Source organism: Ostrinia nubilalis, chromosome 13 (assembly GCF_963855985.1).
Source record: "Ostrinia nubilalis chromosome 13, ilOstNubi1.1, whole genome shotgun sequence".
Taxonomy (NCBI): Eukaryota; Metazoa; Arthropoda; class Insecta; order Lepidoptera; family Crambidae; genus Ostrinia; species Ostrinia nubilalis.
The window spans coordinates 3,457,172-3,470,498 of record NC_087100.1 but is presented as its reverse complement, the minus strand read 5'-3'; the positions used below and the strand labels follow the sequence as shown (position 1 = coordinate 3,470,498).

The window sequence follows — 13,327 nt, the reverse complement described above, 5'->3', positions numbered from 1 at the left end:
AGGACTAAACTTCTGAGCTATGAACGTATAATCCAGTAGCATTAAGTAGGTAGGTACGTATAGCGACGTTGGAACTTGATATAGAAGTTAGCTGTTTTATATTTTTTTTCACAGCAGAAATCTTTATCTTTGATCTTAATATCTGATCGTACGTATTGTCTTTTAAAATATTACATTTGCCTAAATAAAAATAACCGACCTGCTGCTTATGTAAATTATAATTATTTATAACCCTACTTACAATGCACTTAGATTAATAAAACCTAGATGGATAGTCTTCATACAAACGCTTCGTCAAGAGTGAGGCAAAAATCTTATGTCATTAGTGTCAATTTTGTTGGGGAGTGTAGACAGTGAAGGCGATTTTCCCGAAAGTAGGGAAATTTTTAATACGTTTTTAATTATTTTATAATTAACAAAAACAAAACGCATCATGTACTTACTTATTTATTGAATTCAAAGTACCTACCGAATAACAATAAGATAAATCGACTTAAAAAAGTCTCGATTTCATAAAAAAGGAAGTGTATTTGTACGGCGAACAATTGGGAAATAAATTTTCTTGTTACTGGTATCATTCCCGTATTTAATTTTTGAAAGCCAAATTCAAGCAAAATACGCGTCGAATCGTAGTACTTACTTATGAAATGTAACACTGGTCACTTTCTTTTGTTTTTCTGATGTATTTTAGACACCCTTTCACAGCATAAACCGTTTTAATAATTAAAATTCGTCGGACGTGTTTACCAATTTTTCACTTTGACAGTTCATGTGACGTTTACGGGTAAGCCGTGCCGGCTTCCTAAAAACTGCCTCACCTTTCGTGCACTGACTATCTATCTAGGTTTTATTAATCTAAGACAATGCATAACAATCATAATTAGGTATAGGTATTATAACCCTACTTAACAATGCATAACAATCATAAGATAGTTTGGCGTATAAGTAGGTAGGTAGGTACTATCTAGGCCGAAGGTGGAAGCGATCGACCCGGAAATATTCTCAACCATCTCAACTATCATAATATGTATTTAGAACAGTCCCTCCTTACCAATGATATTATAGATAATACCATTGCTCCTTACCATCAATGCAATCGAGCAGACAAAGGACATTGATAAAAATCGCCCTAAGATTTTCAAAGACTTAGTATGTACCATAATTTTATGTATATTTTATTTATTTACTTGCAAGTGTCCAAACCTATCGGACAAGTTGCAGTTCGAAAAAATATTTTAAAAGTATTTAAACGAAATCAAAGTCACCGACATATCAGTGTCCGCCGTATTCTAATTCTAAAATTGCCGTATTTTTGAGGAAAACTAAGAAAAATTGCCATATTGTACAAAATATTTATTTGGAAGGTTTAAATTTTAAAAAAATACAAGTGATGTATTATGTACTTTGCGTATACTACTTTTAAATACTATAAACTTACTTATTTTATTCTTTACTTTTAAAGGTTTTGAATTGTTTAGTCCTAGAACCTAATACGAATAAAAGGGAAGACTACTAAAATGAGGAACTAACGATTTTAGACATTAACATCTCGGAGATAAGGTTGCATTTGGTTGAATTCTGTTGACGTTTCTTTAAATGGTTTACAAGTTAGTGCGTTCCATTAAATGAAATATTTTTTTGTTTACTAAAACTTATGAAAAACTCATAAAACTCTACCTTAATCAATTGCCGTATATTTTGATACGGTAATGGAAGAGCTGCCGTATACCGTATTTATGGTGCCTAAGATGCCTAAATGCCGTATATTACGGCAATTGCCGTAGAACAACACTGCGACATATTGACAGAGCAGAGACAGAGATGCGCTTTTTTAATTCGATTTAAGTAAATAATGGTATGATCGATTAGACTAGAGTCTAATCATTAGACCTTTAGACGGGCGCAGATCCGCCGCGCCCGCAGCGCTTCAGTGGATTATTGCATTTTATGTATATTTAATCACATTTATTTACCTACATTTTTACATATTTACTCTTTTCTTTAAGTGTAGACACTGTTTATGTATAAGTCCACTATTGCATGCCGTGGCAACCTATAATTAAGGCAGCACTTAGATTAAGTTAAATACGTTGTAAATATTGATTGTCTTCCAGTGTATGTCTTGTTGGTTGTCCTATTAAATAAATAAAATAAATATTTATAGCAACACAATGTTTAAAAATAAAATTTTTCAAAAACGATCAATTTAATCGATTATGTCTATTCTAAATGGACATCCCTATTTGTTAGTCAAATTGTCATTCACTCGCATCACCTTTTCTCTCTCACTCACTCTTGCTGTGTTGCTGTCTTGCTTGATCCTTCTTTGTGATTCGTTTGTGTTTTAACTTTATTAACTACAAACTTGGCTATTCAAACGGACTCTGATTGATTGCAATAACGACATACTCAGCCTGGGATTTACTGTTTTTGTGTGGCTCGGCCAAGGCTCGGCTGGTGGTTCTATGGTGTTAGAAAATGAGCAACTTAATTATACACAACAATGGGCAGCACCTCGATCGGTAAGTACCTACATTTTGCTCTGCAATCTTATGAATAAGTACTAGCCTTGCCAAACTTCTGAATTGCCATTCTCATGGCGGGTTGTCTTGAAATGAATGTTCCGCTATTATCTGTGGTTCAACCCTGGACAGTGTGGACAGCCAGGCCCGATTCGATTGTAAGAAACTAGTCGATGGTACAGCGCAATGGAGGCATGAGCGAAACAACAATTATGTTGACAATCCAGCTGGTTTTGGTGTAAATCTAAGGAATTATTTACTTTGACACTATCTCCCTGCTCTCAATGAAAGCTTGTTTTGTTTTGTTTTTTGGAACTAAGACTACTAGATTATTATTTTTTGTAACTAAGTTTGTAACACGTCATAATTAATTATTATAACAACAATGCTTATTTACTAAAGCTGTTTAACCCTAACCTCTGACCCAAAATTCTACTAACAGCACATAATATTGAATTATTTTTTTTTTTATGGTTTGCGGCTCAATTTATTCAACGCACAGGAGTATGTGTGGCATGGCATGCAATGAATCTATTTATTTTTACAGGTTACAGCTCATGATCTTATATGCACAACATGATGGACCCAAGCCCAAGATACAACACAAATGCATCTACTTCAAATCTTAGCAGAAAATGTGTGCTTTGCAGTAGAACACTAGAGCCTAGAACACGTTCACATCAGCTCATGTCCCTGAGAACTAACACTCAACATCATATTAACATCAGGAACATAATTGTGGAACGACTAACTCCATTAGAGGTAATGCACGCTAAAGTCCTTATTTAATAAAATGTTATTGGCTATACAATCAGTCTAATTCTTGTAAAGTTATTGGTTTCTGTAAATTAATACTAAAATAAAATAATTTAAGTGCGGGACATTAAAAAACTGATAATTTTTTTAAACTTATTTCTAATTATTATTATTTTTAAACAGGTTACTGCAAATGACTACATCTGTGGGGCTTGTCACTCATTATTGCAAAGAGATACCACACCTACTTCACAAGACTCTCCAGATATGCCAACCGGTGCCCCGGTAGGTCACCAACAAGTTTGTGTTGGATGTGGTTGTTCATTATTGCGAACTTGAAGTCATTGTTTGGATACAGAGAATAATCAAGATATATTAAACATTGTTCGAAATTGGATTCAACCCAGAGAGGTAAGAGCCCTGCCAGTTTTATAATACATAAAAATAATTATGCCGGTTTATTATAATAATAAAAAAGGTTTTTTCCGAATCAGCCTTCCCATCCTTCAACTCCTTCCATTGCTTTCAATCTGCCACTACTCTCATCCATACAGGTTATACAGGGTGGAAACGATAAGTGATCTCACTCGATTATTTCTAAACTACACAAGATATCGAAAAACTGGTTACTCATCCTGAAAGTGCTTCACGAGCTCTTTCTAACGGTATCAGTAAATAGTTACAGAATTAACTGGATCTATCCGAAAATTCAATGTTTTCAGCCTCCATACTAAATGTATGCCAGCCACACAATATTAAAAGTGTTATAGATCACTTATCGTTTCCACCCTGTATAATACAAATAGACTTATATTATTAAAATATTGCAATATTATTACTTACATAATATTAAACATAATTTTTACTATTATAAAGCCAGTTAAAAATTCCCTGAGCCAAATAAACTCAGTAAAGTTTTATTTATACTTCCTGCATAACAACAGACTACTCTTTTAAACTACCACTATTCTCACTCTCAATCCTCGTTCCTCATTCATCCCTTTCGTTTCCTCCATAGACCAATCATTCCTCATCATTCAGCGTTCAAATCATAAATTATCTTTCATCACTCATCTTACTATTCCGTTACACACAAAAGTCGTTAATCCTATATAAATATTGCTCTTCTTATTGTTGAACTGTGAATCTGATGTTTTATTTTATTTTCAGATTCGTCCTTCAGATCTTCTTTGCCATAGATACTATCAGAGAGCACGAATTACTACAGTTGGTGCTTATTTAATGAAGCTGAGGACCGGTGATTCAGATGACAGAATAGCTACATTACTTGGCATTTCAAGGAGTACTCTTACAAAATATGTAATGAAAGCACGCAGTATGATGGAGGAACATTTCGTACCAGCACATTTAGGGTTACAACATATTAGTAGAGAGGAAGTAGCCCAAAGAAACCTTTATGTTCCAGTCTCTTTTCGGGAAGCCAGGAAACGATTTACCACAAAGAAAGGCTATTGTCATCATGGATGGTACATACATACATTTATGTGCAAAAAAGTAGCAATTATGCATACCAAAAAAAAAACTTATTCCCTATAGAAATATCGGAATCTCGTTAAACCATTTATGGTACTTTGTTGTGATGGCGACATCATTGATGTATTGGGCCCATATTTAATAGAAAATGTAGAACATGACCATTAATAAATAATAAGTACCTACATACGTATTTTCATTTATACCTACATAACTGCCTACTTACCCTTGGGTCGGAATAAAGATATTTTTGGATTTAAATGTAAGTAAAATATATTAACTTCTTTTTAAAAAATGTTTGGCTTTTCCGTAGGCATTCCTATTTTTCCAATACGCAAAGTTCTATTTGCTGCTATTCATACGGTTTGACAAAGGGGTTCTTTATCGATCTACGATTTAAAGTGTAATTAAGACGTCTCTCCTACATATCTATACCTACTTATAATAAATCTGTAGAAAGGTCAATTCTGTACATGAAATATAATTTTCAAAATAACTATCAGGGGGTGATACTGATGCCAAAAATGCAATCAGTAAAATTTTTGTCTGTCTGTCTGTCCGTCTGTATGTTCCTTATAGAAACAAAAACTACTCGACGGATTTTAACGAAACTTGGTACAATTATTCTTCATACTCCTGGGCAGGTTATAGTATACTTAGGAATTCTCACGGGAACAGGAATTAGCGGGAAAATCCTTTTGTATGAAAAATCTAAACCGCTTAAGTTAGACGCTTTAAATTTCGCACGTAGGTACTTTAGTAAACTAATTCCCACGGGAACGGGAATTCGCATTATTATACATATAATTCTTGACAATAAATAGTTTTATTAGCAACTAGCGGCCGCCCGCGACTTCGTACGCGTGGATCCCGTTTTACCCCCTTCATCTATCTTACGCGGTTTAGATTTTTTCGTTCAAATGTTTTTTCCCGTTCACGTGGGAATTTTGCAATATCCTGTTGTAACTAAGCTTTAAGTTTATTAAGATACCTACATGTCAAATTTCAAGCGTCTAACTAAAGCGGTTTAGATTTTTCATACAAAGGGATTTTCCCACGAATTCCAGTTCCCGTGGGAATTAGTTTACTAAAGTACCTACGTGCGAAATTTAAAGCGTCTAACTTAAGCGGTTTAGATTTTTCATACAAAAGGATTTTCCCGCTAATTCCTGTTCCCGTGGGAATTCCTAAGTATACTATAACCTGCCCAGGAGTATGAAGAATAATTGTACCAAGTTTCGTTAAAATCCGTCGAGTAGTTTTTGTTTCTATAAGGAACATACAGACAGACAAAAATTTTACTGATTGCATTTTTGGCATCAGTATCACCCCCTGATAGTTATTTTGAAAATATATTTCATGTACAGAGTTGACCTCTCTACAGATTTATTATAAGTACCTATAGAAGATAGAAAATGGAAATGTACTTCTGTTATGCTAATAACCTCAAAATCTGAAGCATTTTTCCTATTGTAACGAATCTCCCGCTTATCCGTGCTTTAAGTATCTACACTAATATTATAAAGAGGAAAACTTTGTTTGTTTGGTTGTAATGAATAGACTCAAAAACTATTGGACCGTTTTTATTAAATTCTTTCACCATTCGAAAGCTACATTATCCACGAGTAACAGGCTAAATTTTATTTTGGAAAATAATAGGGTTCCGTAAAATATGTAGGTACCTAATGTAGGCCACGCGCGCGAAGCCGCGAGCGAAAAGCTAGTGGAGTATAAGGTGACAATCGTTAAGTAATTTCACATATAAAAATCATTATTTCATTGCTTGGGGGTCTTGGGGCGAACGATGTATGGACGCAGAACAATATCCTTTATTTTCAAATTTAAGCAAAAAGCATTCTGTGGTTATAAAATACCTATGCTTATTTGCACCTAGTTTATCAATCACCATGTTAATTCCATGCTTTCTATCCAGTCGACTGCTCTAACGACAAGGGTGGGCAGTCGTTGAGATGACAGCGCGAAAATCGTCGGCATCCACTAATTATGACCCTTATGTACCACTATATTGACAAAGTTCTCCGTCTTCGTACGCGATATTGGAAATTTGGCATCTACCATCGGCTGATCTGACATTAGGCGTAGTCTGGCTTTGATATTCAATTTTCAACTGTATTACCTTGACAATCAGTTCAAAATTGATTACTAGAAAATTATTTGACAGACGATTTCTACTCTCGACAAATGCATTTGAATTAGCCCACAGGAAAGCGACTTTGTTTTAGAATATGTAGTGATAGTGATACAGAGTAAAGTTAGGGTACGAAACTAGATATTTCATTTATTTCCTTCTTTACAATGTAAATAAGTCTCTAGAGAGTTTCGAACTCTTGAATGCTTTGTACTTCAGTATCAAAATACTTTTGTTGGAACTTTTAAAGTATCTCCTTTAATACAAAGTACTTGTTACTATCGAAAGCATTTTATTACCTTTATATTGCTTCCTTATTGCTTTCACATTTTGCAGCACTTGTACGTACAGTCGCCCACATGATGCTCTACATTTTGTTTCAATATCGCACCTAATGCTATGATAACATGGCACAGTGTTAAGACTTATGTATTTGCCGTAGTTTGTACGCAACTTTATCATACCTTCAAACGGAAATTTGAGATAAATGGCCAGTATATTTCACTGGAACTACGTGACGTACTTCTATTACATTTTCAAATACATGCAGCTAATACAACATCAATAAAATTCCAGGTACGGACGTGTGCTAGGGAAAAATACTGCGCTTTGACTAAGGATTAGACTAAGGATTCCACAAAGCTTTGTATATAATACTTTATTAAGTAAAACTATGTGTAGGCTTTTAACAGATAAATACATTATATTTCTTTTTTCTTCTAGTTTATTTTATTATTTTCATTTTCTCTGCTATTTGTTTTAAGTACGTCAGTAAAAAGTAAACAAAAAAAAGTAGCAATTGTTATAGAGATTGTTCAACTTTTGGAATTTCGAATGGCATACAAATTCACAGAATTGTGAAGTAGGTATATGCACGAATTCATCGAAAACACTCTTGTTGACCATTTCAAAAGCATATATACGGTTGAAAAATCCTTGTGTTTAAAATTCAACCAAAGGTCACTTAACTGGGTAGTTCCTGCGATAGTGATCGAAGACATGTCACGCAAACATAGCTGTTACGGTCTAAGTGACTGAAGCAAAAATGATCTGGTCATGGTCATGGTCAAAATGACAAAGACGTCATAACTTTTTAATGTAAGTACATTTGATTAAATGAAAATGTTTGAAAAAATTTATAAAATTCTGTTCTGTTGGATCAGAAACAAAACAAGTAACGATAGATAACACAAGCCACGAAAACTATAACATCTACAATTAACGTAAGCACAGGCAATCTCATTCGCGAAACTTGCTAACAAGTAGTTAACATACTCTTCTTATTGGAGTTGGCTAATTTAATTTAGAATCTTTGAGATAACTTATAGACCCGTATAGAAATTCAGGATCTTATTATGTCTTCGAGTTAAGAGCATTCGGTATAAATTCCTAGAATCATTACCAAGGTATAAGTGCTCCATGTTGTAGTAAGAGGGACGGCTAGTACGATTAATATACCCAAATACGAGTATAACTTATGAGTAGGTATAGAGAACCGAGATCGATTAAAACTTTCTCAAAATTTGTACAATACGAATGTTTGTTAACACTTTTAGCTTGTATTGGAAGAACTTTTGACCTGCATGTGGCCCAATGGAAATCAATCTAGCAATTTCGTTTCGTTGCAAGATAAATATTCCACTCTTTCAGAATTGAAATCGGTTACTTGTGTAACCTCTACGAGTACCAGGTAGCCGAATTGACGTGCATGTTATTCGTACAACCAACCACCAGTCAGTATCCAGCTTCAACCACGTTTCATTTGCATTCCAAGCAACGTCCCGGCGGGATGCGCTGCCCGCACAATATTGACGTCAGTACGGCCTAGAATTCACCAGGCATCATATTTCTGTACGCTTTGGGCATTGCCGTAATGAAGAATTTTGATTAGGCTACAGAATCTGTATTCCCTTGCTTTGATTTTCTTTTAATACCTGTGAAGCGAAAACTAAAGGCGCAGAAATACGACGGGCTGCTTCTAATGAATTCCGTAAGTCATATTGATTTGAAATTGAAAGCTAACTGGTGAATTGGGCTAGAAATGGTCCTTGAATTACTAGAATATGGTTAATAATAATTTCAACTACTCATTTTGGCTCAAGATGACAGTTTTTTTGCCTGTTGCAAAATATTGAATAAACGTTTTATAATATTGAATAAACGTTTTATACTACGCACAAGGGTTGTCATAAAACCCTGCACCGAGAACTCAATACGGTATTGAAAACCAACCAGCTTGTTCCTTCGGAAATATAGACGTTTACTTTACATTTTCCGATTAAATTGAATTGGAAGCTGCTGGAAAATAAAACGTTATGGTCGAGGGAAAGGGGTGGATTCACTTTTATGGAGTCAGCGTAAGTTTTTATTAGCAATGCGGTTATTGATAAATAAGGATGATTTACTTTATGTATCAAGTTTTTTTATGAAGAATGCACAAAATACAAGTAGTTCAATTAACCACTCGGTGCTAAACTAAATTGGGTTCACCGCAATAGTCCAGCAGTGGCGTGTTTTAAACCGCTGTGCCTTGGATCCCGAAGTTAAAGGTAATAGGTATTTTACTTAAAGTAATAAGTAAATTCAAAGATAAGGCAAGTTTATTTCTATTTCTCGTGCGTGGTCAAACGATTCATTAAGTTATTATTACGGAAATGGGATGAAAAGCAAATCATATCCCCGATCCGGATCAGCTATTATAGCTGTACCAATAATCCATTTCGATAAGAACAAAGCCAATATTAACCACAATAACTTCAGCGCGCTGTTGGGTAAGTCAACACTGTGTGTTTGTTCCATCCTATAATAACCTGGGACTGCAGACTCCGAGAACAATCTGCACCCATGTTTTGGATATAGAATTGTTTTAACGCTATCATAGATCGGACACCCCGGCTTTGCTTGTGTTGTCAACACTGATATCTAAACTAATATTATGTGTAAAAAATAACTCCGTTTGTAAAATTCTAGGTGTTAGCCCTGTTGGAGGCAAAGGGATGTCCACAAAATGTGAAGCCTGATTGAAATCCATAGATATCATGTTTTTTGGTTATTTGCTATATAGGGATTTCAAAAATAGATAAATATTTTTTTATTCGCAAAGGAGAAGTTCTTAGTCTACATCTCAGCAGATGGTAACTGATAATAAGTCCTTGAACATCTTACACTGCGCCATCTACTCCCAAACCACCTTATGCCTAAACTAAAAAAAAAAAACGACAAAGTGGTTAAGCGTGTCACTTTTACAATGTAACAACAATTTTATGCAGGAGTATCAAAGCTCGCAACGCAGAGGTCGTCTGAATATTATACACCCATGGATTCCTCTGGGAACTGACAAACAATGTTGCTGTTCGTACCGCATCAATTTGGAGCGAGTAATTTTACAGCTAGGGCTACCTACAGCAAAAATGGGTAAGTAATAATAATTTGACAGCTCTATTGTTAGACATAATAAGAAAGGACATCATCCATTTTGGTCCAAAATCAAAAGTGCCGGCCAAAAAATAAAATTGCTGTATTCTGATAGAATACGTCCGCCTTAGCATTTATTACTATGGCCCCAAAGCTGTAGCACCACTGTGCATCGTAGTATTTGAGTTCTAAAAATATATGAAACGACTTTGATCTCAAATACTACGACGCACAGTGGTGGTACAGCTTTGGTGTCATAGTAACAAATGCTAAGGCGGACGTATTCTGTCAGAATACAGCACTTTTTTTTTATTGGCCGACATTTTTGATTTTGAACAAAAAATGTATGAATCTTCGATGAATTTTAGGTCTCAAATACTCGACGCACAGTGGTGCTACAGCTTTGGTGCCATAGTAACAAATGCTAAGGCGGACGTATTCTGTCAGAATACAGCACTTTTTTTTATTGGCCGACACTTTTGATTTTGAACAAAAAATGTATGAATCGTCGATGAATTTTAGATCTCAAATACTCGACGCATAGTGGTGCTACAGCTTTGGTGCCATAGTAACAAATGCTAAGGCGGACGTATTCTGTCAGAATACAGCACTTTTTATATTATTGGCCGACACTTTTGATTTTGAACAAAAAATGTATGAATTGTCGATGACTTTTAGATCTCAAATACTCGACGCACAGTGGAGCTACGGCTTTGGTGCCATAGTAACAAATGCTAAGGCAGACGTATTCTGTCAGAATACAGCACTTTTTTTTTGTTGGCCGGCACTTTTGATTTTGGACCAAAAATATATGAAACGTGGATGATGTCCTTTAAGTATTAAGTTTAATGCCACATCAAAAAGACTGTCTGTTTTTGGGTTTCTGACGTTATAGCATAATTTGATTTTGTTGTGGCTTGCATACCTAATTCTTTCGCTTCGCTTCAAGATTTGGAAGAAGCTTTACATAGGGTTATTTGTGAAACACTAGTAACTGCATACATAACACAATCGTTATGCTAATACTCGTACCTAAAATAAATTGTTGATTGATGCCTATCTATCTAGTCCTACGAGCTTGATGATGTTTTACTAACCTGAGGGCCTAGTGTGAGTTTACATCAAACGCGCTCACTAGTGAGCGCGTCAAAAAATGACATTAAATGTAGGTATGACGGATTGTACAGCGCCTCTAGCGGGAAACGTTCAAAAACTAAAATTTTCAAGTGAGCGCGTTTGATATAAACTCACACTCACACCCACTGATCATTTAGTCTCTATTGCAAAAATGCATCTATTACAAATTATATTTAAGATGTCATTTAGCTTTAAGCTTTCGTTGGCACAATAATGGAGCAATCCAATACAAAATAAGATAATTTATTTGGACCGCAATTGTGCATATTGCGGTTTTAATATTGGGTAGTAATCAAAACTTTAGGCGAAGCATGTTTAATTAATAAAGCCAGAGCTACGAGTTGATTAAATACCTCATTATTAGTGAAAACTCGTAGACAGTGTATTATAATTATGACATTGTAATTTATGGTGTACATTCCGACAGCTAATTAGAATATCGTAGCCTAATAATACCCAGAGGGCTAAGTATTTTACAAAAAAATGTGATGTAGTTTATGAGACAAAAATTATAAGATGTCATTTAGGTTTCTCCTGAAAAACATTATACAAATACGAGTATCACTATTTTCATCGCTTTCTGATATTTGCTGTCATTTAAAAGTTTTTGTAGATTTATTTTATATATACAGTTTTAGGTTGCTCATAAGACTTATAATACTTTAAAATAAAAGGCGAATTGGTAGAAATAAATAAAAATCTAGAAGTGAATGTCGGTAATTCATCAGTTTAATTAACTTGGTAATATCACGAGCTTTGACTAAAGATATTGTTGAATACATTTCTATTTAATATCATTTGCAAGCAGATTAACAAAGTAATTAGGAAAATGTACAACTCTTTATTTACCAACAACCCTTTTCTGAGTTAATATTTTCGAAATACATTCTAGGTATTGTATTCTCATCCAGGCTCTTCCCGCGACCTTTACTAGATCGTCGGTCCACCCAGTAGGAGGCCTGCCCACGCTACATCTTCCAGCCCGTGGTCGCCACTCGAGAACTTTTCTACAATTTTGGGCAGCGCAGGACCGTGCATTGTGGAAAACCTTGGAGGAGGCCTTTGTCCAGCAGTGGACGTCATTTGGCTGAAACGAACGAACGAATTGTATTCGCAAAATAATCTCTCTATTGAAGCTCCTTCAGCACATCAACAATACGTAATTAATTAAGTACTTATTGCCTTCTGCCTTTCACAATATCCTTGTTAAAAGCATCTGGAGAGGAAAAGATTCAATTATAATTGTGTAAATAATAAGATTAATATATTATTTTATAAATAACTAGCTTTCCGCCCGCGGCTTCGCCCGCGTGGAATTTTGTCTGTCACAGAAAAACTTTATCGCGCGCGTCCCTGTTTCAAAAACCGGGATAAAAACTATCCTATGTTCTTTCCCGGGACTCAAACTATCTCTATGCCAAATTTCATCAAAATCGGTTGCGAGGTTTAAGCGGGAAAGCGTAACAGACAGACAGACAGACAGACAGACAGACAGACAGACAGAGTTACTTTCGCATTTATAATATTAGTTGGGATCACACTCCATGTGACGTTGACAGCAGTAGGTAGCCTAACTAAGACACTTATGTCTATAAAGAAAGACCTAATTTATCTACTGCCAGCTTTATAACAATTAATAAAGAGGATAATAGATATTAACTTGCCTCTATGCAATATTTTACTATCTTACTTAACCTATACTGAAATCCAGCTTTTCAGTATCTCGAATGGTGTTACAACCAATGTTCTGTTTATAAATACCATTAATATTTTGTATCAGAGTTCATCCAAAGAAATCGGTGTTATTAACTTAAAATTAATAAAGTTTTATCTGTGATAGAGTTTTGGCAAGTGC

General features: G+C 34.9%; 1 protein-coding gene and 1 long non-coding RNA gene across 2 annotated transcripts in view; both read left to right on the top strand.

Moving 5' to 3' along the window:
• Positions 1-13,327, top strand: part of LOC135077450 (drebrin-like protein) — a 229,056-nt gene that overhangs the window by 160,268 nt on the left and 55,461 nt on the right. The gene's annotated exons all lie outside the window — the stretch shown is intronic.
• On the top strand, positions 2,353-4,957 carry LOC135077116 (uncharacterized). The gene is made up of 4 exons (XR_010258400.1): positions 2,353-2,522; positions 3,070-3,284; positions 3,462-3,689; positions 4,449-4,957. It is a non-coding gene; the product is annotated as an uncharacterized LOC135077116 (long non-coding RNA).